This window comes from Orcinus orca, chromosome 9 (genome assembly GCF_937001465.1).
Source record: "Orcinus orca chromosome 9, mOrcOrc1.1, whole genome shotgun sequence".
Lineage (NCBI taxonomy): Eukaryota > Metazoa > Chordata > Mammalia > Artiodactyla > Delphinidae > Orcinus > Orcinus orca.
Genome location: NC_064567.1, coordinates 47,838,490 through 47,864,783, shown reverse-complemented (window position 1 = coordinate 47,864,783; position 26,294 = coordinate 47,838,490). Strand labels below are relative to the sequence as shown.

The 26,294-nt window shown below is 42.3% G+C and overlaps 1 protein-coding gene and 1 non-coding gene across 3 annotated transcripts in view; both read right to left on the bottom strand.

The window, feature by feature from the left end:
• JAZF1 (JAZF zinc finger 1) overlaps positions 1-26,294 on the bottom strand; it is a 339,872-nt gene that overhangs the window by 264,337 nt on the left and 49,241 nt on the right. The window lies entirely within an intron of this gene.
• LOC117199865 (U6 spliceosomal RNA) lies at positions 13,279-13,380 on the bottom strand. Its single transcript, XR_004481212.1, has one exon. It is a non-coding gene; the product is annotated as a U6 spliceosomal RNA (small nuclear RNA).

Here is a 26,294-nt window from a genome sequence, read left to right as displayed (position 1 = left end):
TGGGCTTCGTTCTTTCCCTCATACCATAAATGCAAGTCTATTGACCCTACCTCTAAAATACACCCAGAACCCTACCACTTCACACCACACCTTCAAAGCTAGCACCCTGGTCCAGGACCACCCTCTTCGTCTGGGATTATTATTATTGCAGAAGCCCCCTAACCAGTCTCCCTGCTCCCACCCACGCCCCCTGCAGTATCTTCTGAGCACGGGAGCCAGACTGATACTATTAAAGTGTCGATCTATCACGTCACTCTTCGGCTTGAACCCCCCAAAGGTTCTGCATCTCCCAGAGATAAAATACCAAACTCTTTGTGCTGGCCTACAGGTGCACACGCTCATCTCCCACTACCCTTATCTTCACTCCGCCAGCCCCACTGGCCTCCGTATGGTTCCTCAAACAAACCAAGCAGGTTCCCACCACAGGGCCACTGGACTAGCTGTTCCTTCTCCCTAAAATACTGTTCTCCCAGACAGCTAGCTTCTTACCTCCTCCAGGTCCATGTCTCTCACTGAGGTGATTCCCCTGCCACCCCTTTTAATATTATGACGACTCCCACACCCCAGTAACACACCCCCTGTCTCCTTTCCTTGTCTTCTTTCTCTTCATAGCAGTTTCACTAGCCAACATAACTTGTACTTCACTCGCTTCATTTATTTATGGTCCATCTCCCCACAGCTAATATGTAAGTTCCACAAAAGCAGAAATTTTTTATGGTTTTGCTCCTGACCTAGTACCTAGAACAGAGCCTGACACATAGCAGGCACTGAATAAATATTTACTGAATAAATAAATAGGATTAAAAGGTACCTGTCCTTACCTCTCTCAGAGTTACGTAAGGAACGCATGAAAATCAGGAATGTGAAAGTAACTACTGAATAACTTGACACTTAGATCAATATGTGGATGTTGTTATTATTATCATTTCTATTATATTGAAGATATGTCCCAAATCTTGCCAGATATGGCCTGAATTAGTCATGCTTGAAACTTGAACTACGATTCCCCACCTGTTTCAGTACAAAGATGGTGATGGGAAATTCCCACAACACTAGGATTCTGTAAAGGATTAGGTTCATAGATCCACTCAATGTCTAACCCTACAAATGATTATCTTAATCACAAGTTGGGATTTTTGTCTTCCCTTGGAGAAGAATATGGAACGACAGAAGGAGAGATTAAAAGATTAAGTGTGATCACTTAAGAGTCCAGAGAGTGCCTGATCTCCCTTTATTGTGTATCAGAACCCTGATGACAACCATGTCTCACCCAGGGTAGATTTCTGTGCAAACTCTCTCTCTTTTCTTTTTTTTTTTTTTTTGCGGTACGCGGGCCTCTCACTGTTGTGGCCTCTCCCGTTGCGGAGCACAGGCTCCAGACGCGCAGGCCCAGTGGCCATGGCTCACAGGCCCAGCCGCTCCGCGGCATGTGGGATCCTCCCGGACCCGGGCACGAACCCGTGTCCCCTGCATCGGCAGGCGGACTCTCAACCACTGCGCCACCAGGGAAGCCCCTTCTGTGCAAACTCTCAACGGACAGAAGCTTGGGTTCTGTTCAATGATCTCCATCCGGAAACTAAGAGTATACAAAATACTCTATTCAGGAGATACAGAAAACAGCATGTTTCATGATGATACACCCAGAATTACTTTAGGAGGCACCAAACAGAAATGACACGGAGTTAGAACCCTCTTCTCAATGCAGATGCCACACAGCCAAGTAGAAACCTCAGTTGGAGGACATTTACTAACCTAGATTCCATCTTGGCTGGAATGACTGTTTAAAGCTCCTCTTTGTGAGTTGCAAAAAAACCATAGCCCTTTAGAGGCCAATAATAGTAGCTTTTACTTGCAAAACTAACATTTACTCACTGCAGCTAAACTGCAAAGCATTGTGAATCCTGGAGAGCAAGGTAATTAATCTAATTAAGCTGAACACATAAGGGTTTTCAAGTGGATAAAACTGCATCGTGGGACACCTGAGCCCAGCAGCAGTGCCTGCTCCATTCACGGAGCAGGCAGAGGTGAGAGCAAGCCAGTCCTACAGAGCTCAGCCTTGAGTTTTCCAAGACGATTCCCTTCATCAGACTCTCCAGCCCCTTTAGAAAAAAGCAACTTATAAAATTATATCCTATTAAAGACCCTAACATCAAAGTCAGAAAACTGACCGATTTAAGACTTAATCAGCTTAATTGTGAGATTCTGCTTGTCAGCCACATACCAAGCCTGTCTTGTTCCTTTCACATCATGATGTGGAGGCTTCATTACTCAAGAAGCGGAGGAAGGAGAGAATCAATCAGAAAGAATTACACAAGTTGCTACAGAGAAGGCTTTCAGTTTTCACTTTATGTCAGTGACTCACTCCGTGAGAATACTGCAACTCATCCTCATCAAACTCAGCTTCTTTTTCCTTCATTAAAAACAAAACAAACGGGACTTCCCTGGTGGCGCAGTGGTTAAGACTCCATGCTCCCAAGGCAGGAGGCCCGAGTTCGATCCCTGGTCAGGGAACTAGATCCCACATGCATGCCGCACCTAAGAGTTCACATGCCGCAACTAAGGAGCCCGCCTGCTGCAACTAAGACCTGGCCCAACCAAATAAATATTAGAAAACCAAAACAAACAACAACAAAATAACCCAAATTATTTTGTATCTGGACTCTCTTCTGGAAGTAACAACGCAGTCCCAAGAAGGATCAGATGGAAGGGGGAACTGTTTTAAGGATGACACACAGGCTCGCTCATGATTCATTCTGCTAGGACCCAATCCAAGCACACTTGGAGGTTTTCAGCAGGTATCAAGAATAATCTTGCCTGTGGATGGTGTCTTACATCTTACACTTTACTTCGGCGTATAACATGCTTTACATATTCTAGCGAAACTAGAGAAAAATAAGTGAATCCATATCAGGGACTTCTCTGATGGCAAGGTGGTTAAGAATCCACCTGCCAGCGCAGGGGACACGGATTCGAGCCCTGGTCCGGGAAGATCCCACATGCCGCAAAGCAACTAAGCCCATGTGCCACAACTACTGAGCCTGCACTCTAGAGCCCCACGAGCCACAACTACTGAGCCCACGTGCTACAACTACTGAAGCCCGTGTGCCTAGAGCCTGTGCTCCACAATGAGAGAAGCCAAGGCAATGAGAAGCCCGCGCACCAAAACGAAGAGTAGCCCCCGCTCGCTGCAACCGGAGAAAGCCCGCGTGCAGCAACAAAGACCCAACACAGCCAGCAATAAATAAATTTCTAAAAAAAAAATGAATCCATATCAGACCCAAGGATTACAAACACAGAAATTCCCTAGTATTGCTGATGTGACATTTTTTTCTTTCAAAGAGCAATGATTTTTTTTTCACTTGCTCTTGACTCCATACTGGGTTTGATATTTTTATCACATACAAGTGAGGAAATCTGGAGTTAATGTTCCGATAGGCACTCCTTCCATCAGCTTCTCACAGAGCCTTGCACCTGGCTTGGTGCGCACCAATGCTCCCATTACGACATGTCGTCATTTCAATAAATAGAACTCAAGTGTTACAAGATAACCCCAGGTTCTTGGGAGACATGAGATCTGACACATGTGAGTACCTCATTATACATCCAGGTCTTCTGCCAAGCAGAAGGAACAGAGGGATCACCTTCTAACATAAATGTTACAGGTCTCTCCTGCTCTAAGGATCAAGTCCAGTATATTTATTTCATTTACCACATGGGTCATTTTCCCTCCACTGTAAAGGAGAATCAGTGAATAAAAGCTATGTTAGTACAGCACAATGCTAGAGAATTTTAAACAAATCAGTGAGGCAAATCACTTATGGTTTTCATACCAAGCATACCTCCGACAGGCTCCACATAAATATTACTTTCAGCTCAGAACACCATACATAATACCACTTTGAAATACTGTACTCCAGATGACCAAGAGACAAAATTCCACTGCCTTAGGAAATATAGGCTCACATGTTTACACTTTCATCTTCCATGCAGGCCCCATGGTCTAGGGGGATAACACAGGCCTGGGATTGGAGAAATCTGTGGGGTTACAGGACTTCCTCAGTTGCTAACAGCTTTCAAGTTTGGGAAAGTTATTTAAATTATATCCCAGTTGCTTTATCTCAGAAAGAGGGAACAAAGGTGACTACCAATTTCTAACTGCAGCAGAAGCAGCTAAACTTTGGGCAATTCCAAATGACTCAAACTACAAACATCAAGTTAATCTGTCACCTACATCTCCCAGTCTTACAGGTGTGCCTTATAATTTGGCCCTCAAGTACCAACCAACCCACACACCTTCCACAAGAGCAGGTTTCCAGCTCTTGTTGAGTGAAGTGTCTGGAGGCATTTCTCATCATGTGCAGTGTTCGACAACCAGTCTCTTGAAGCACTTCTGTATACTCAAAAACCACATCCAAACTAGGCAAAGGTTAAACCACAGAGGAGCTGAGCTAAGTAGCCTGCAGAAAACGGAAGCAGGAGTCATGCTCGCCTCTGTGCCAGGTGACCCAGAGTAAAAAAAACAAAGGGCTTCGGAGGGCAGAGGATCTTCTGATACCTGTAGTCACTGTGCTCTGCACACCACAGTGATGAAACCTCAGCTGGGGATGTGTTTCATGATATACAGCATGAAAGAGCCAGGAACATAGGATCTAATGTTTCAATTGTCCTCATGAGCCAAAAATGACACTGCATCTGTGAAAGCCAGAGACCACGACCACCCACAGCAGACCAGCAGAGACCAGACAAGATACAAGATTAGCTAAAATGTCATCAAGGTACACAAACAAAGGAGGAATAAAGGACACAGTGACTCCACAGGTTACAATATTAACAGAACAAAATGCCATTCTATAGTGGTTCAGAGGAAAGAATACACGGAGTCACTGTTACCATCACTGGACACACACATCTAACTTAGTTTACTCCACTTTCCAGATCCTAAAATAGAACTAAAACAATTTCATAGGGATCATTTATTAAACTAGCAGTGACCTTCAAATTAAAACACAGGAGAGGGCTTCCCTGGTGGCGTAGTGTTTGAGAGTCCGCCTGCCGATGCAGGGGACACGGGTTCGTGCCCGGTCCGGGAAGATCCCACATGCCGCGGAGCGGCTGGGCCCGTGAGCCATGGCCGCTGAGCCTGCGAGTCCGGAGCCTGTGCTCCGCAACGGGAGAGGCCGCAACGGTGAGAGGCCCGCGTACCGCAAAAAACAAACAAACAAACAAACAAACAAAACCATAGGAGACATAAGACTAAAGGCTTTTACATCACATCTTACCAGGCACTTCTCACTTCCCTGCGCTAGACAAACACATACTCTTGTCGGGGGGTGGGGGGTGTGTGGGGTGGGCGGTGTTAAACCATGCCCTCCCCAGGCTGCAGAGGTTCACTTGGGTGGGATGCAATGACTCTCTTCTTCAGAGGACAGGCTTTTTCAAGGCAGAGTGATAGTTAACCTGAGCTCACTTCTGCAACTGGTTATCTACATCATTTCTACTGCAGCCATTTATCAATTCAACAAACATTTATCCAACGCCTACTCTGTGCCAGGTCCTGTGCTCTCAGCATGGCTTCTTCCTAGCAGACACAGGTGTACCCAGGTCCAATTAATTTCTTGGCTGGATTAACTTTCCAAACTCTTTGTGTTTACCTTTCCAGCAATGCCAAATTCATTCAGTGCCTAAGGTCACCAGCATCCTAGTTTCGTTATGCTCCTTTAATTACATTTTGGTGGCAAGAGAGCCCATTCCCTTGGTTTCCAAGCTCATCTCTCTAGATAATCCAACCAGCTCATGTTCTTTGTCTTCCCTCTTCCCTGCCAGTTCTATCCGTTCCTCTGATATTCACTTACTCAGTACCTCGTTGATCTAATAATCCCATGATGAGGTGCCTTGATCTATAAAGGGCTCATCCCTTGCCTTATTCAGGCAACTCTGATATCCTACCTTCCCTACATAATTCATCTGAAAATAATCTAATCTCTATCTGTATCAATCACCTCCCCATGAAAGTGTCAATAATAATAGCACTGACCACTTCGTAAAACACTTCCAATTACACCATCTCAACTAAGCCTCACCAACACTGTGAAACAGCCAGTACTTCACTCATTTTACACATGAGGAAACCAAACAGAGAGAAGCAACCAAGTCCAAAGAGACAGGAATTTGAGGCCTGGAATCTTAAAATGCCCTAAGGGAATTTAAAAGAGTAGGATTCAGCAAGGAGTTGTCAGGAAAGAGCCTGGAATGAAGCTGCAAAGGTTAAATTACAACGTATACGAGGTATTTCTTAAGGAACACTTGCACATCACACATGTTAATCAGTAAAAAAGGAAAACATCCATTTGGCTCTTCAAGAGTTAGAATTTTAAAAGAAGCATGATCCAGAGGGGAGAAAAACTGACTACAAAGAATTATAAAGCTTAAAAAAAAGAGAGAGCAAGGATTCCAGGATTCTCAGACAAAGAAAGTGGAGTTCTGTCAACAAGGTGAGAGAAGAACCTATTTTTCTGCCCCAATGTCCCAAAAGATTAAGACCTGGTGGGTGACGTGCCCACATGCTGACCACAGAGGTGGCCAAACTTTCAGTTACCTGAACTCACACTCATACCCACGAGCCTCGTTCGATTCCACCCAAAAGTTTTCTCCTTGTGAGGAGCAGAGTAGAAAACACAATTGTTAAGAAAATTTTTTAAAAAGTAGAGCGGGATAATTTCCTGTGACCCACTCAACAAGATGGACCAATGCTCTGATCTTCCTGCCTACAGCTTCCCAAAGGCCCTACCGCAATGGACAGCTACATCTGGTTGAAGAAAGTAGGGAACTGATAGTCAACCTCAGCCTAGTTTGTATTTGATAACAATCTGTGTATCAAAGTATTCATAGATAAAGGGATCTTCTGTTGTTTTTCTATTTAGCTAAAAAATGCCATGCTTTTACTATCTGACTACAGGAGATACTTCCCTTTAGGGTTTTGTTGTGTCAGGATTTTGTTTTGTTTTGTTTCTTCATTTGTTCATTTAATTCATTCATTCATCAAGCTTTTCATTGAAGTAGAATGTGCAATACAGGATTATCATACATGCAGTACAGGTTTTGTGATAAAATGTAAAACTAGGCCTTTATAAAATACCATTCCTTCCTACCAGGTGACAGCTATATACCTTTGAATAAGTCACAATACTTCTTTGAAGAGGTTCCTCATTAGGAAAGAGGGATAATAGAATCTACCAATTCCGTGTTAAAAGTGGTTTTCTGAAAGCCAAAACCAAATGATCAATCTGAAAGTATGTTGTAAGTATTACAGCATGGATCTCTATGGATCAGGAAACCTAGTAGAAAAAGTGTAGCTACCTTCAAGAAACTTCCTAGGAATGTGTGTGTGCATGGCATGTTATGTGCCTGTGCGTGTTTTTATCGGCAGCCATAGTGGGAATGGCTTTGTGTCCTCCAAGCAGCATTATCAGTACCCAGGTGCAACTATATCTCTGCAAGCATCCGAGTTCAAGGTAGAAACAGAACTTGGAGACAGTGTCTAGATACCTGACCTCAGATAGTATGGATATTATGTTGCTGCCATACCAACATCTGTTTCTAGCGTTCTGACTCTAGACCTCTTTTTTCACTCTGCTCTTGATCCAACAGCTTGAATGGTGGAGAAGATACCTGAAATGTCCCAAGCCCGTGATTTTGTGATCAGGGATTTATCATCATCTCCACCCTGCTGGTGACCAAAAGCTGTCTGAGAGTCACTTAAAACAAGTACCACTAGGAAAGAACTTTCAAAAGGAAACCCTAGTGGCTTCCAAATTGGCAACTTAAAGGAACCAAAAGTTAGTGAAGTCACATAACAACTAAGGGCAATTTTATTAGCCTCGTTCAATGAAGCAAAACTTGGACAAAAAAACCTCATTATTCAAACCAGATGCTGATTTTGTAACATTTACTTCAATGGTGAACTGTTTCAATTTTCTCTTATTTTGAATATGTAATATAAAGCAGGCAAATCACTACATTAATAAAGGCACACCTGAAATTTATAAAGTCAGTTTGAAAAAGAACTGAATGTAGGAAACCCGTTTTCAAAAGTTTATTGCCAGGAGCATTTTTTTCGTTTTTAATCATGTGACAAAAGAAGTGCAATAATGGGTTTAAGACAAGATCAATTATGGGCAGCAATGAAATTACCCTTTAATGATGATTAGCCCCAAATCTTGATTACTGTCAGCTCCAATTATCTGGTCACAAGGCACACAAAGTGCTGTGTCCCTCCATCTCAAACAAGAATGAAGGATGGGCCCTCAAGGTGAGGGGTCACATAAGACAAGGAGGCAGAGGAGGCTGACCACAGACTCCAAGTGCCTAAGAGAAAGCAAAATGTTTATAAGAATGTTTACTAAGCACCAAAGTTACTTTTTAAGAAAGCCTGATAATCTCCCTCTTTAAAATGATGAGTCTCTCTCTCTTTTCCGAAGAATGAGGAGGAAACAGATCTCAACTCCAGAAAAAAAGTGAGTATCTCTGGTGACAGATGCAGCTGGGTGGGTCCTGGGAGAATGTGCAAGCTGACCATGGGGAGCCCAGAAAGAAGACTATTGCCTTGGGACATAATCCCAAAGGGAAACGGGGACACTCCTTGGATTTGGGGCTATTCAGAGGTGGCAGAGCCCAGCTGTGCAGTTTCCAGGTTCTCAGAGTTGGGCGCAGTGAAATACTACCCTGCGAACAACGCAGCCCAACCACCAGGGGACACTTCCGCCGTTTTCTGGAGACAGAACTAGAGCATTTTAGAGATGGGAAGATCAACACCTTCATTTTACAAACCAGGAGACTCAGGACCAAGGAGGTAGAATGAATGGGACTAACTAACGGTAAAGCCAGTTCTCCAGCCAGGCATCCTGACCCCTAACCCCCTGCCCCCGCTCAGATGACCGTGAGGCTCTGAAGAGCAGTTTGTAAGGATTGCCACTGTCCAGCAATCACTGCAGTCCATCACAATTATGAAAGGACACACTCCTCTTCTGCCTTGGGTGTGCTCATTTGGCGATTCAACACCAGACAGTTGCAAAAGACAATCTACATTCGCATTGGAGCTATATACTATTTATCAAAACCCACCATGGTCCAGGAGCCATATTAGCACCAGTGTTCATTCTCCTTGCAATGCTCACAACCCAGGAGGTGTTTATAACCTCATGTTACTGAAAAATGAGGCTCAGAGAGGTGGCGTAACTTGTTTACGCTCACACCACTAGGCAAGTGGCAATCCTGGCTTCAGACCAGTTCTTCTAGCCCCCTGAAAACACTGTGCTTCCTACTACACCACCAGCCCTCCAAGTTTTGCAAAAGAAAGCATTCCCCATCCAACTGATTATGACCGTGGCACAAGAAGCTTTGCCTAGTGACAATATCTGAATTGTAATATAAGAAACAAATGGATCCTGAACAATGGTAAGAAAGCTTCTAAAATCTGGATGTAAACATGAGTCTTTTGGTGACTTAACTAAGGAGAGCAGTTTCCCGCAAAATTCCAAGTTTTTCCTTCCTAAAATCTTTGTTCCACCAACCCTGGATATTCTGTTTATTACTCTTATTTCCTCTTTCAAGCAAAAGCTTAAGACCCCACAAGCAGATGAGGACAACGGGAATTTTAAAAAGCAGGTAAGACGGTCACCGAAGTAAGATCGACAAGACCATGGAATAATGGAGAACTTCATTATTATTCTAACTCATAGCCTTCTTGTGGCCGGCCAGCCTCCACCCGTGCTTTCACCTTCTGGCAACTACCTGCCACCTTCACCTTCTACAAACACGGGCACTCGGCCAGCATGGAGATTTCTGTTCTCTGACTGAACAAACACCTCTCACCTTCCAGTCAGAACACAACCCTGAAACCACGACTCATGGTGGGTTTGGTGCTACTGACATCTTCGCAGTTTGCAGTCTTCTGCCTGTAAGAAGGCTGGCCTGTTTAAAGCTAGAACATTCCAAAGAGGTCTATTCTTTTTTTTTTATTTTATTGAAGTATAGTTGATTTACAATGTTGTGTTAGTTTCAGGTGTACAGCAAAGTGATTCAGTTATACATATGTATATATCTATTCTTTTTCAGATTTTTTTCCATTATAGGTTATTACAGGATACTGAATATAGTTCCCTGTGCTATGTAGTAAGTCCTTATTATTTACCCATTTTATATACAGTAGTGTGCATATGTTAATCCCAACCTCCTAATTTATCCTTCCCCCCCCACTTCCCCCTTTGGTAACAATAAGTTTGTTAGCTATGCAAAGAGGTTTATCTTTAACCAAGCGAAGACCTTCAGGGTTTGAGCCTGCTTTCCTCAATACACAGGCCAGGCAGGTAAATGGGTGTGCTCTCAACAAAACACAACCAACCTCATTTTCCTAGTGACTTTTTGGAGTTTATTTACTGGCAGTTTCAGGTTCTGGAAACACAAAAACAATTGGCTCTGCCCTCCAGGAGCTCACAGTCTGGTGAGGGTGACAAAACCCTTGAAAAGATGAATGGTGGTATCAGACGATGAGCGTGAGAACACGCAGGTATACCAAATACAATAAAGAAATAGGACAGAAGAACCAGGGAAGCATCATCAAAGAAGAGGCCACATGAATTGGGTTTATAAGACAAGTAGGAGTTTTCAAGGCAAAGAAATGGAGGTTCAGGACCACTGCAAGCAGAAGGGACTGTACATTCAAAGGTTCATATTTACGAAGAGGCCTGCAGTCTGGGGAGTGAAGAGAAGCAGTGTTTATTCACGAGGGAGGTAGGGAACGGGTAAAGGAAGCATCTCAGACTATTACAAAGGGTCTCTATAGGCTTGTAAGAGTCAGCGAAGGTTTTAAAGCATGCTTAGCTTTTTTTTTTTTTAAAAGAAAGTAATTCTGGCAGACATGGCCAAGTGTGGACAGGACTCTAAATCAGTGCTGTACAAAAAAAACTAAATGCGAGCCACAGAGCCAAGCCACATATGTAATTTTAAATTTTCTGGGAGCCACATTTAAGGTAAGAAAAAACAAGGGAAATTAATTTAATAATATATTTTAACTCTCTTAATCCAAACTGTTATCATTCACTATAATCTGTCAATATTTTGAAAATTATTAATGTGATAGTGAGATAGTTTACATTCTTCTTTTCTCATGCTAAGTCTTTAAATCTGGCCCACTTACAGCTCATCTCAATTTGGAAGAGCCGCACTTCAAGCGCTCAAAAGCCAGATGTGGTGAGTGGTTACCATACTAGACAGCACAGCTCCAGATAAATTACATACAAGACCCACTGAGCAGGCTGTAGCCAAGAGACCAAACAAGAGATGATAAATGTCTGGGGAGCTATTTCCAGCCCTTGAACATATGCTAAAGTGCCACTGAAATGCAATTTTACAAACATGTAACTTATTTTTTGTTTTGAATAGATAATAATTCACATGGTTCACAAATAAAAATAATACAACAGACAGTGCTACCCTCACCCTTTTTCTGTCCACCCCCCCACCCTCTCATTAAAGAGAACCATTTTATTAAGTTTCTTTTTTCTGTCTGCTTATCCTTTCAGTATTTCTTCATGCAGATATGAATGTAGACTCCTTTCTACACCAAAGGTAGCACACTACCTACTCTGTTCTACACCTTGCTTTTTTCATTTTAATAGTATATCTTGGAGATCTTTCCATATCACTGCATGAAGAGTCTCCATGTTCTCTTTAAATGCTACACAATATGCAATTGTATGGATGATTCACAGTTTATTTCACTGGTCTCCTACTAATGGATATTTGAATTGTTTCCAATCTTTTCTATTATAAACAATGGACTAATGAAAAACCTCCTACATACGTCACTTTATATGTATTCAGGGGGTACCTGCAGGGAAAAAGTACCAGAGCCAGATTGCTGGGTCAAAGGGTAACTGCATTTGTAATCTTGACACAGCTAAATTGGCCTGCATAAGGGTTGTGCAATTCTGTACTCTCAGGAGTACGGTGCACATCTGGTCAACAATGTACGATTATCACATTTCAGAATTTTTGCCAATCCAATGAAGTAAAAAGTGCTACTTAGTTTAAATTTGCATTTCTCTTACTATGTCTGAGTCTGAAGATCTTTTATTTGGTTTAGAGACAATCTATATTTCTTGTTCTGTGAATCATATGTTTGTGTCCTTTGCCTATTTTTCTACTGGTTTGCCAGTCATTTTCTTATTCATTTGTAGGAGCTCTTTATATATAGAGATTAGCCCTTTGTCCACTGTAAATTTCTTCCCTCAACTGTTATTTGTCTTTTGAATTTACTTATTGTGTTTTTTACCAGGTAACATTTTTTAATCTGAATTTAGTCTAATTTGTCAATTTTTTTCTTTTCTGGTTTCTGAATTTTGAGTCATAGTTTAAAAGGCTTAACTTTTAACTTCAAAGTCAAAAGGAATTTACACGTTTCTTCCAGTCCTTTCATTTTAAGCAGATATGAATATATATTCATATTTTGAAATCCTTGTTAAAAATATCATTTTCACTTTTTCCAAATGAAGTAGACCAGACCATTTTATGAATGCCTTCCTGATTTCTCCCTCCTTTCTTTTCATAATTCTTTTGAAGATCACACTGATCATATAAATTGAACTGGTCAAGATGGAATTTATTTGAACGGTATGAGATACAGAAACAACTTCATCTTTCTCCAGATAGCTACCCACTTGGTCCAAGACCATACACTAAAAATTTCATCACTACCCCACTGGAACCATAATTTTAAAATACTTTTCTATTTTTATAGACAGCAACCTGGATTTTTATAAACTCATGGTTCTTATTCTCTAGTCTAGACATTACAGAGGTAAATACAAGTTACGATCTTCACTTATTTACAGGAACTGCCAAGTTTTTTTGTAAAAACTGCATTCATACAGCGGTATCTTTACTCCCACATCATCCTCAATAGCTTTTCAGCAGACGCTTGACCTGAAAGAGATATACAGACACAAAGTGCCGCTGAGAAATTTACAATTGCGAGGCTGCCAAATTGTTTTTCGCGAGTCATTTGTTTAAAAGGCAAGCAGCACACCACAAGGAAAGTTTGGCAAAAATCAGTGACAAAATTCTGGCTTATCCAAGTTCATTTTAGGTAATCACCAGTGTGATATTCAAAAGATTTATGAAAAACAAAGAAAGGAGGGAGAAAAGAGAGGGCGGTTCAGAAGATATCTGGTCCACCTGAGTTGGAAAAGTGAAAACTGATTTTTTTTTTGAGTTTTCATAAAGATACATAAATGCTTCATGAAGTTGTGTGTCATCCTTGCACAGGGAATGCTAACCTCCTCTGTATCATTCCATTTTAGTATATGTGCTGCCGAAATGAGCGTGGAAAATATTCTTTAACAAGGATTTAAAATTCCCAATTAATTCTATTCAGAAGTTTCTAGTAAACCAGTACTTTTAAAGTAAAAATGAGAAAGGTATAGTATTCTATAGGTATTCTATGTCCTTTTGTTCCAATATGAATTCACATCTGCTATATTAGCATCTGTCAAGTTGTATTCAATAAATGCATACTGTATATTGTCATTTGAAGTTGTGAAATTAGTCATTATAGCTCAGTTTCTAAGAGAGATTTAGACACACACACAGAGTTTTGAGCAGTATACCCTTCGAAAATAGAAAGGAGATCAGTTCCTATAGAGGATGCTCATGTATTTGACACAAATTATAGAGTTTCACATAGGGGATAATAGTACCAGAAAAATAACAATGGCAACAGAATGCTCCAACATAAGTAATAGAGGAAATGCTGGGGAAGTGGGCCAGGAGAAGAATCCTGAGAAGTCAAAACTCCCCAGACGCGAACAGAGCATAGCTTCCAGGATGTCTGTGATGTTTCTAAAAGAAAGAGTCGGGGTAGAAGCCACCAGTCCTGTGAACAGAGGCCATGGCGGTGCTCCCCCAGGGGTGGCCTCCCTGTCTCCCCATCACCCCCACCCCCCACCCACCCCACATCCCCTGAGCCGCTGCTTCTCAAGTCAATGACTCACAAACCTGATCTCCAGCCCTGAGACGACGCTCTTGAATTGCAACCTTTTTTCAACTTGCGAGCACCTCATGGAGGCGATTCACCCCCACGCGCTACCTAAGTGCCCCTCTCCTCCAGCTAAACCCTACCTGCTCCCCTTTATGTCATCTTCCTCTTCTCCTAGACACCTTCACACCTTCCATTTTAGGCATCTTTGACTCTCTTCACACCCCACAACAGCCAATCCCGCATCCTGCTCTCCCCTCTTGTTTCCAGTGCCCCTCATATTTCAGACCCACCTCATGACCCTGTGCTTACTTCCTAATCTCCTAACTGGTTTCCTTGTTTCCTCACTCCCCCATTTACAATCAATTCTTTCCTAAATGGTACTTTCTCCAAAACCTCCAATGTTCCCCATTTACTTACCTGACAGTCTGAAGTCATGTCATTGATCATTTCATTCATTTAATTAATATTTGCTGAGTACCCACTAGGTACCAGGCACTATTCTAGGCATTTGGGACACAGCAATAAACAGACAATAAATTCCTGCTTAATTTTGTCTTAGCCTGTTTTTTCCCTGCCCTTCACCCCACTAGTCCCCTAGATAACTGTATCTATAAATAAATCTAGACCAGAAGTTATATTCTGGTATATTTACATATTCAAGGATGCCTAACAAGCCTCTACTAAGTGTTGGATCCAAGACTGAGCAAGACAGATGTCTTTTCCATTTGTCCCACTCTGGCCTTCCCTTCCCTTCCTGCTCTGCATGCCTTCTCCTTTCCTCGCCCTCTAAACACTGCCCATCCTGAAATACACAGTCCAAACCCTCCAAACTCTGTAAAGACTCTCCTGGGCACTCCGGCCCGTGGCAGGGGCCATCAGCTCCTTTCTGTCTTATGACACCGTTTACCTTGTGAAAGTGCTTAAAGTTTTCATGCTGCTTTGTTTTGTTTTATTCTTCATTAGTTTAATGAAACTTCCTAGCTGGAGTAGAGGTCTTTCAGGACCGGATGCATCTTTCCTAGCAGAATTCCACAATCATAGAACATAACAGCCAAGGAAACCCTCTGACTCCAGTTCATCAAACCCATCTTGCTTCTTGAGGAAACTTAGGCAGGGAGAGGTTAAGTCACAGTATCAAGCGCTAAAAAATAAAGTGAATAAATATGAATGGCAGATGAGCGGGCATACTGCCCTTTGTCCCACAGGGTAGAAGATGTCTGAACTGCTCGTTGCAAGCAGTTCTTTTCCCCTGGAATCCATGCATGTGTTCCCAAGTTGTCTGACAATTTTCCGACAGCCACTGCTGAGCTGAGGCCCAACTAACCCAGAAAAGCCACCCCAAGTGATGGATTTGCCCAGTTCTACGCTGTTGCCCTCTTTCCAGTTCCCCACTGCCTGCAGACTGCTTGAGACCTCAATGATGCTAAACAACTAAACTCTAAGGCATACATTTTCCAGATGCCAGACCGCTCGCCCCTCACTGCCCCTGTGAAATCCGGGGCTTCCCTTATCTTGCTGTATCAATGCTGCATTCTCTGCTCTGGCCTGGGAGCTGCCCCTACAGGAAGCCAGAGAGCACCCTGAAGGAGGTGGCTGGTACCAGCAGGAGCACCCAGGCAAGGTAACGTGGAACTGCAATTAAAAGTATCTACAAGTTCAAAATAAGAATAACCCTGTGAAAAGTATTCTTTGGAACAGGCTGGTAGAATCCAGAAGTCATCTATAAAGCCATGAGATGCAGCATGATGTGCAAATGCCAGGATTTTTATCATGAGCTCCGTGTCTATTTCCCTGTATTCATGTTGATCTGCTCCCCACTCTTCACACGAAACCCAAGAGGGGATGTGGGATGTTTTCATCCCACTCCTTGTGCCTACTGAAATGGCAATGGGCACTCAGTAATGTTTCCTGAATCTCCTCAAAGTCAAAGACCAGTTATTCTTTGCTTGAGCTGAAAACAAGTCAAATTTAACAGAAGCACACTCATGCACATGTGGCCAATGTAGATAAGGGTGTCTCCTGTTTGTACATTTCTCTGTGGGGCCCAGAAGAACTGATAGTCTTAATTGGCCACAGATTATAAAGCCCACATTCATCAAAGTAGACTGGAGGTAATTGCCCTTCAGATGTTATTTTAGGCAGCTGTTCCGTTACTCACAAGTAAATCTGTGCCCTCAATTTACAATAATCCTTCGATGTCGTGGTCTTTCGGTATAGCTGAATCCCAAGACCTTGGAAACTACCAGTAGCTCTCTCTCAAGCCACCTTTGAGGACTGTTTGGTGGCAATATTCACAAGGGAAGAAAAATCTTGGTTTTCAAGATCAAAGAATACTCCTTACATTTAGGAAAACCTTTGAAATAGAGAGACTTCCTACCTAACAGCGGCTAGCAAGTGGCCTTGTTTATGTCTATTTAAGTAAATGAATTATTAAAAGCAGAAAAAAACATTCTAAGCTCCAATTTTAAATCTTCTTTTATCTGATTTTAGTTTCTTTGGGGGAAAGAAACAAAGATTCATGCCTGAGCCAAAACCAAATGACATACGAGTTCTTCCGTCAGAGATAGAGCTGTCAGTCTCTTCTGATGCAGCTTCTCCTCCCATACCTCCCTGCAGACAGACCTCTTCCAAGCAGTCTGGACTCCCACCATGTCTGGAACATGCTCTGCAGCTCAGCTTCCGTGATTATCTGAATCTCGCTCCCCAGAACTGGGCCACGGTGACCTAGGTCAGCCTTACAGTAACTGCTGACCCAGCTCTTTCTAGTCTCTCCTGCCTGGAGCTGGGAGATTGGTTTAGGCAACGAGGGTGAGGCTGGACCAGTGAGCAGGATTTAAGGGGCCCTCCCAGAACTGCAGAAGAGGAGGAGACACACGCTGGGGGACCACTGGCCTGAGATGTCAGTGCAGCCTGTCTTCTGTTAGTCCAACAGACCTGAACAGACGGATCAATAATGCATCACTGCTTCTAAGGTCAGGTCCACCCTGGAGCACCACCCACCACTGCCACCCACTCAGTAACATAGCACCCATTTGTTTTTTCATTCATTCATTCATTCATTCATTCATTCTCTATTTAAATGAGCCTCTGCATCGGTGTAGGCAGATACATCTCAATATGGCAAATCTAGTAAACTCCTAGTTAGCTTGAACCCACTCAAGTATGAACTTCCACTAACTGGAACAATGGGATTCCTTCATATAAGGACACCTGAGCCATAATAAACACACCAAGTTATGATATTCTATCTAAAAATGCCTCTCCCCTTTCTCTACCAGAAGAAATCAGTTACATTTATACTTAAAAATACAGATGTCACTTCTCCAGAAGTCTTTTCCAACTCCCCTGGTCTTCCTAGAAGGCTTTCTAGCTGTATCTCCAACTACACCCTCCTTTACACTCTCCTCTAGCTACACTGCCCTTTTCTCAGTTCCTGCCTTGCATGTTAAGCTGCTTTCTGCCTCACGGCCTTTAAAGTCTATTTCCCCACTAGACTGTCAGCTCTATAAGAGCAGGGACCATGACTGCCTCTATTTATCATTATAGCCACAGGGACCAGCACAGTGCCACACAGTAGGCACTCAGTAGCTGAATGAATGAATGACCTTCTACAGTATTTGTGTCACTAAATTCCAATTGCCCAATAGTGTACTGGCCCCAAAGCCTGGCCTCTGCCCACTACCTCAAAGCCAAACGCTTTCCCACAATTCATTTAAAAAGGGAAGTGGACATTTGTCCCTCCCGCCTACACCTGGTATATCCACATCTAGTAACAAGGAAGGATAAATATAAGGATCTTAAGAGCCTAGAGGTGATGACCCTCACGTATTACTAAGGTCAGAAAGAAGCGGTCTTAGAATATATCTGAAAAGATCAAAATAAGAACTAAAAATAAAGGGGCAGGGTAGTATTATTGAATGTTTCTGAGCAACCCTGACCTAACCAGAAAAGTCATAACCAAAGAACCCAGTCTCCTGACTCCGTTTCAGTTGGTTTCAGTTGTTCTGACCATTGAGTAGGACCCAAGCCGAGTGGAGACAGCAGTGTGCCATGTGCAGCTTCTCGGTTAGTGCCCCTTAGTGGCTGAACTGTCCCCCCCACCCCCAAATCCACATGTGGAAGCCCTGACCCTCAGGCCCTCAGAACTTGACTGTATTTGGAGATGGGGCCTTTAAGATGTGAATGAATGAAAATGGGGCCCTTAGGGTGGGCTCCAATCCAACGTGACTGGTGTCCTCATCTCAGAAGAGATTAGGACTCAGACACACAGAGGGAAGATACAGGGAGAAGAGGGCCACCTGTGAGCTTGGGAGAGAGGCCTCAGAGGAAGCCAACACAGCTGGCACCTTGAGCCTGGACTTCTGGCCTCCAAGCTGTGGGAAAATAAATGTCTGTTGTTTAAGCCTCCCAGTCCGTGGCGCTTTGTGATGGCAGCCCTAGCAAACTAATGCAGTGCCCAAGCAGCTCTTGCGGAAAAGGGAAAGAGCATTTGCCAAGTACGTACAGCCGGCCCTGCTTTTTACAATCCTAGGTGTCATCTTTTCCCCAGGGCTGACCTTTCTTCTTTATCTGACAAATGAGCACACTGAGGCACAGAGCCACAGAGGGGGCTGAGCCAGAATCTGACTCCAGGGCTGCTTCCAAATTCCATGCCCTCTTTTGTACTATACCTTCAGATCCTAAAGACCAAACTGGAGTATAAAATGTGAAAGCAGATTCTAACTTGCTTTATTTTGCCCTTAGAAAATGGGCAAGATCACCATTTTAGCTTAGTTGAAGAACCAGATGCTTTTGTAGGCATCACCCAAATAAAGTGATTGAAATACTGTGAAACAGATATGAATAGAAACTAATTTTGCTTTTTAATGAGCATTCTGACCAGATCAATACTACAAAATGCTAAACTGCAAAATGTCATTACAATTTCAATGCAACTGCCCAGGTGACTGGTTCAAAGAGGCACTTATGGTAGTTTAGACTGTATTTTCTCTTCATAAGAGCAGGGGTCTATTATGTAAAATAAAGTCATGAAAATTTTAATTGCACCGCATAAAGGACAGAACCTGGCCTAGCTCACAAACCGTGGCAAACATGAGAAACAAAACGCAGATGAATGCTTAATCAGATGTCTGTCACTTTCTGAATAGTGTCTGAATAGTGACTAATATTCTAATTATTAGTCACCACACTGAGAAGGTGCAATTATGGAACAGGGAAGATTGCTTTAATTATTTTTGTTGTTAGCCCACAGTCTGTGAGGCCTTTGCAAAAATATGATTTTAGTCCCCATAAGCTATAGAGGAAAAAATGATTAACAGTTAAAATTCACTTCCCTCCCAACCGAAGCATTAAAGAAGGTTTGAAGTTGTATTGACAGACATGACTAACAACTGTAATCACAGAAATAAATTTAGTAAAATGATAATTTATCTGTCACAATTTACCAAGGGAGAAAAAGTGCAGCACAAGCCGCTAAATTGTAAAGTGAAATGAAAGCAAAGATAGAACCCAGTTTTTAATGAAATGCAGAACGTTATTAATTGGTTTCCTAGCAACAGCCAGGCTAAAATTACTTAACATGTATGCTCAATCATATGCAAATATGAGTGTTATCACTTAAATGTTGATTTTAGTTGGTCTTTTCAGATGCAAATCCAATGTGTAAAATGAATGTAAATGTTGACAATGCTGATACAAAAAAATCCCCTGATTAACATCATTCTGGTGTTCAAAGCACCAGAGTTGAGGATCTCCCCTTTGGAAGGATTGCAAGCTGCCTGGGCTGCCATCTTCCTTAACCTGTCCTCCCTGTCTCCCCTCAGCCCAATGCAAGCATTAGAGATAACTAACAAAATAGTACTGCTGGGCCTTGCTGAATTGCCCTACAATTATTTCTCATTAAATGATGGATGGATGATGCTTTCAGCTTGGAGTTCAATCAGATGATGCAAGGGGCTTGCCAACCCAAGACCAAGGTTGATCTCAAGTTTGATTTTCCAGACAGAACCAAACCTTTAGATGACTCCATCAAAGCCCACGCAAATTCCCTTCAAAACTGCCAAATAAGCCACTCTTCTACTCTACCCGGCCTCATCTGGCAGCTCAAGAGCAGCTGGAGAACAACCATGTTCCACAGGCAAAAGAGGCACCAAGAAGGGGTGGAAAGCGTGTAGCCCCCTCACAATCACCACCACCCTGTAACACCCACTCCAAGGAAAAGCCACGTGCTTGCTAGGCTTTCACTTACTCATGCAACAAACATTTATAGCATAATTACCACTTGTCAGGAAATGATCTAGGTGCCGGAGAGATAGCAGTGAATAAGAAAAAAAATTCCCTATCTTCAACTATCTTAGTGCAGGAGAGAGACAAATAAACCAAGAAACACATACACAATAAAATTTCAGGTAGTGATAAAAAAAAAAAAATAGGAAGAGAAAAAGTAGCCTAAGGAGGAGAGGAGGATGGGTAGGGTTGGGTGGACCACAGTAGATGAGGTCTCTCACAGGGTGCCTTTTGCACAGATTTAAAAAAAAGAAACAAAGAAGCCAAGCACAGATGGTGGGGGCATTAAGTATGATGAGGCACAGCGTGGGAGGGGGCGCTGATATGAGCAGGGCTGCTTTGAGCCAAGTTCCCCCACCACCTGCCAACAAGACTGCACCCCTAAGCCCCTGCCTCACGGTATTTCAGGGACACTACTGTCTCTAGGGCCACCTAGGACTATACTTCAGGACTAAAACATGGAGCCTATGTCTGACATATGTGGAGGAAAAAGGGGAGAGTCAGTCCCACTGAACCCTAAAAGTTCTTTCCTTTCTGGATCAAGGCTCAGTCCCCTCCTGACCTCCGAGAGTCTTCTGAGCCAACTGGAAAGTACATTCTTGGACCGATCTCCCCTAGAGGAGGTGGGGTGAGCATTTCTGGCCAAAGCCCCCTGCCTGAAGCCTCCAAGGGAAGGGGATTAGACAAACAGTTTATTCCAGACACCCAGTCAAGGCTCTGGGATATTTCAGGCAGTGGTCAGCAGCTCGGGACATCTATTCCAAGTTCTGAAGCTTGCTTATGAAGAGAAGTGACAAAGATTCTATGGACAGCTCCATACCAGGCCAAGGATCCCCAGACTAACCTTATGAGTACTGGGCCAAGGGAAAATGGATAGATTCTTCTTCCAAATATCACACTCTAGCCTTGTAAGCCATGCCTTAAGTCTCCGAAGGCTTCAGAAGTTACTATTGGGCTTCCCTGGTGGGGCAGTGGTTGAGGGTCTGCCTGCCGATGGAGGGGACACGGGTTCCTGCCCCGGTCCGGGAGGTTCCCACATGCTGCGGAGCGGCTGGGCCCGTGAGCCATGGCCGCTGAGCCTGCGCGTCCGGAGCCTGTGCTCTGCAATGGGGGAGGCCACAACAGTGAGAGACCCGCGTACCGCAAAAAAAAAAAAAAAAAAAAGAAGTTACTGTTAAACACAAATGCCCTTAAGAGAGACACGTGAAACCTTAGGTGTAGCCCACCTGGGGCTGCGGTGGGGCTGGGGTTTAGCTTGGGGCATACAGATGCCAGTGATGGGACCTAATCTATCTGGTTGGCCTAGAATGAATGGTGACAATGGCACGGTCTGCAGAGCAGTTGTCATACCTGTCTGGGTGATACAAACATTTCACTAGGCTTGACTTAATTCATGCTAACCCACCCAATTAAACAGAGGATAATCCTCTATTTGCAGCATCTCATGACAGTTCAAGGAGGCTATATTGCATTTTGAGTTAAAAATCAAACAGGTTGTACATGTGGCCATAGTCTTGGTCCTGGAGATGTTTCGTTTAGGCCTGTGGTTCTCAAAGCAGCATCAGCAGTACCTGATGAGCTTATTAGAAATGCATCCTCACAAGCCCAGTCCCCACATTTACTGAATTAGAAATCTGGCAGTGGGCCCAGAAATCTGTGTTTTAACAAGCCCTCCAGGTGATTCTACGCATGCTAAATTTGAGGGCCTTCGAGGCCAATTCAGCAAGACGGTGTACCTCTGAGTTTATACTTAGCACTAACTTGCTGCAAATTATTTCAATCAACCGGAAACCAAGGATAGTTGTTCTGTAACTTCCGCACAACGGCATGCATTCAAAATAAACACACTAATCGTGTGAATTCCTGACACAGTAACTTTTTCCAAAGAATGCACCACTCAGAACACAAGATGCTGATTTACTGATTTCTTAAGATAACCAATTGTTCGACGAAGAGAGAAGTGAAAAGAAGCAAAGTTAGTTATTCTTTAGGGAACTTGAGTTTGGTGTAGCCTTCTGAGAGAACTTTGAGAACCAGTGAGTTCTCTGATCTAAGGCTATCCTCTTCTGCTGGACCCATTCCAGCACTGTCACGGCTCCCTCCTGAACAACAGGAGCTCCCCAGGGTGGATACAGGGTCCTAGGAGGGCTAACTGTAAATACCCTGAAACCCTTGCCAAATGGATGACTCCCTCTAATTCTTATAGTTTAGAGAGAACGTTCAATCTTCAGTGTCCCTGACAATAAAATGGATGTTATACGGGCATACATTCATTAAAAACTTTGAAGATGAAAAAAGAATCTAGGAGATGCTCTAATCACTGTGAGATAAATATGAGGAAACCTGCAATCAGAAGGGCACATCTCAGACTGAATTGTGCATCAGAATCACCTGTGACGTCTGAGAAAAATGCAGACTTCTGGGCCTAATTACCAAACATTCTGAGTCACATGACTTGGGGGCCAGCATTTTGCCTTTTACAGAAGCATGCCCAGGTGATTTTGATGCAGGGATCTGTATTTAAATTACCAACATGATCACTTCTCCAATTTTCAAGGGATATTAATAAGGGGTTTTTTTACATAGAAAAAAAAACAATCCTACAAGCAAAAGAACTACAAGTTCCTTTTTCTCTACATGTGTGCTAAAGCTGGAGAACTTTAGTTGAGAGAAAGTTTGTAATGTATCTTACATTAAAGTAACTTTTTAGTAAATGATTTTTTTCTGATTACCAAAGTTATACATGTTCATTGTAGAAAAAAAATAGCAAAAGGGAGAAAGTAGAAATACCCATAATCTCACAATCTGAGATAACTTGGTACATTATATTCTTCAGATGACTTGCAGGCTCTTTACACACACACACACACACACACACACGTGCGCACACACACTTAAAAAAAATAGTGGGATCCAAGTATATGTAGTTGTTGTAGTATATGTTTTTTACATCTAACAACATTGTCAATATCTTTTTTACCAGTCCTTGATTCTTTTAGATATAAAAGACAGACTGTCTAAACATCAACTCTCTGTTGCTAAGATTTTTTTTTAAAAAAATCAACAAATTAATATTCTATTCATGTGGCCAGTACATAAATACAAATATTTGTGTAATCTGTACAAGTATGCTAAAAATCTCATTATTGCTTTTATTAAGTGATTTAGCATTGATACAGTTTATTAGCAATTTTTATTAGTTCATCAGTTCATTTTAATGAATGTGCGCCCAACACTTGAAGGCCTCTAGACATATATACAATATATTATTAATACAACAAGTATTCACTTTAATGAAACTTATTAGACCAAGGTTTTTCTCATTAAATTCAAAAGGAGCCAAAAGGCTCTAATGGAACAAAATTGAGACAAAAAACTTTTTTAACATGCCCCTAGAGTCTATAAACTTTAATTCTATTCAACCAGGAAGCGGTCAAAACGTAAATGCATTTCACAGAACACATTCATCATAACTTGAAAGGTAAATTCTTTCATGTTTTATAAACGGGGCAGAAAGAATGTGAGTTTATGTGACTAGGCCACAGTCACACTCCCCTGCTCCCTGGTATCAAAGAGCTTGCAAGGGCTTCAACATTTAGCAGTCATGGGAACTTAAGTAAGCCACTTCAGCCTTCTACGCTTCAGTTTCCCAACGTGGAAAATGAGGACGCTAATAAAGAATATCCGTGGTACTGACTTCCCAAGGGTTTTCTGAGGGCCAAGTGAGATGATACACGTGAAGTTCTGAAGTACTACTCCAACGTAATCCTGAGCCTAGCTGGTATCTAGCTCTCTGAAATGGGGCTGGCTCACCATTTCTTAGTCTACTGCCCTCCCACCATAACCCGAAATCTCTTGAACACAACAGATTGGACAGAAGACAAACTGTCTGCTTGTTAGGCCAAAGAATGAGGAATAATTCAACCTTTCAATATTTGGCCCAAGAACTGCTTTACAACTGAATCAGACCCAAGGATCCCTTACTGTGATCCTGAAAAGTCAAAGTGATGTATTCTGGGAAGTTCTTCATGAATAACAGTTCTCTGGGAGTGATAGACATGGTCCCACAGCACGCTTATCATCACCACTACCTGGGGAGCTTTTAAGAAACAAAGATTCCCAGACCCCACATCAGAGATTCTGGTAAGCTTTTAAGGTAACCACATAGGAAATTTTCAGATGCCCTGACCTATCACAGTAGTTTCTAAGCTGAATTATTCCTGACATTAAAAATTGTTCATTAGATTCCATAAGACTCGGAACCCTAAGAACAATATGACTGAAGGGCATGTTAGTGATCTGTATATTCACAAAGACAGAAGGTCCTCAAAACTGCTCTCCAGTCACTTCAACAAAAACATCTATATAAATGACTACCTGCATATGCACAATGAACTTTCCCCTTAGTACCCAAGAGTAGGGAAATAACAAAAGATTGCCACTTCCCTTCCAAAACATTTTTTATTTCACCACAACCTTCTCTGCTTACATAAATAATACCACAATATGCACTAGATGATTATAAATGGTTTAAAATATCCTCAAAATCATAATTATCATCTCCTTTTCCTTCTCTTTTTCCTATAAACAACAAGCAAAAAGGACAGACATTTGGCCCCTACAACCTGTTCTTTGCACATATTGACAAAGCTCTGGACACAACATTCTTTTATTCATTCAACAAATACCAAAATAAGCATTTCTCAGCACCAACCACAAATCCGCAGAGCATATCCTACAATTTGCATGAGGGTTCTGTTACCATTCTTTTAGACAGTCAAATGTTGCCTGATTTTCTAACCTCTGGGTTGGGAAACTGGGCTGTCACTTTGCCATGGGCATTCTGTCTCCAAAGTTCCCTCTATTGTGGCAAAAGCAAGAGTACAGTTTTCAAAATACAATACTGTTATAGATATGATTCTTGAAATCCGATGGAATAAAAAAATGTCAACATACAAACTTTCAAATTTATTGTACTAAGCAATCTCACCTGGAATGTATGGGTCAGGGACTGACTACATAAAATACTGATTAAAAAAAAACCCCTTTGATCCTACTGCCCCCATGATCAGATGTTGCTTGGCTAAAACATTTCTTAGTTGGAATCCCAGCGAGAATATCATTATATGTAATTTTCCTACTATAACTGATGAGATGGAATGTAATAAGTGCTCATTTGGAAAAAGATGTGAGTTACTGGTCACTTGGTTACCATTAGAGATTACTAATTAGGGTAAACGGTATGTGGCAGCCTTGGCCTGAAAGACAGCAGTGAATTCATTAGGAAGAAGAAAGGTCAGCAAGGCTCAGTAAATTTCTAATATTGACCACAACATGAAATCAAGTTGTGTTCCAAAACCAGAACTCATTAAAAGTGCGGGACGGCGGGTGGTTAAAGGGAGCAAAGACTGTTTTGCTTACAAGCTTGAAGACTTGTGGGAACAAATTATCAGGATACTCATAGCTTAGGGGAAACCAGGACTGCCCATAAAGATTTCAAAGGAGTGAATTTCAAGGACGAGGCAGGATTCTTAAGGGTGGTAAGAGAGGATTAGGTAGAAGTTATAAAGCGAAATTACTGCAAAGGCAATTCGAGCCACACATAAGGAAGCAATTTCCAGCCATAATTTTAATTAGGAACCCAGAATGATCTTCTGCGTAACGATGGCCCTTCATCATTACCATTATTCAGAATTACCCTGCATCCGCATGCATAAACATAGAGTGAAAATGAAACATAGATGTGGAAGAAAGGTCAACCATAATCAAATGTTTCTTATCCTCCAACTGCAGGTGAAATTTTCCAAATAAAATACCTGAATACAATGAGCTCTCAATTTATAATCCATTTACGATTGATCAACCCAGAGAGCCACCACTCTATCCCACTCTCACTCCCAACCCGTCTCTGACCCTTCACACTACTCCCAAGTATGGAACTGCCTGCTGCAAAAGAATCTTTATGGATATACGT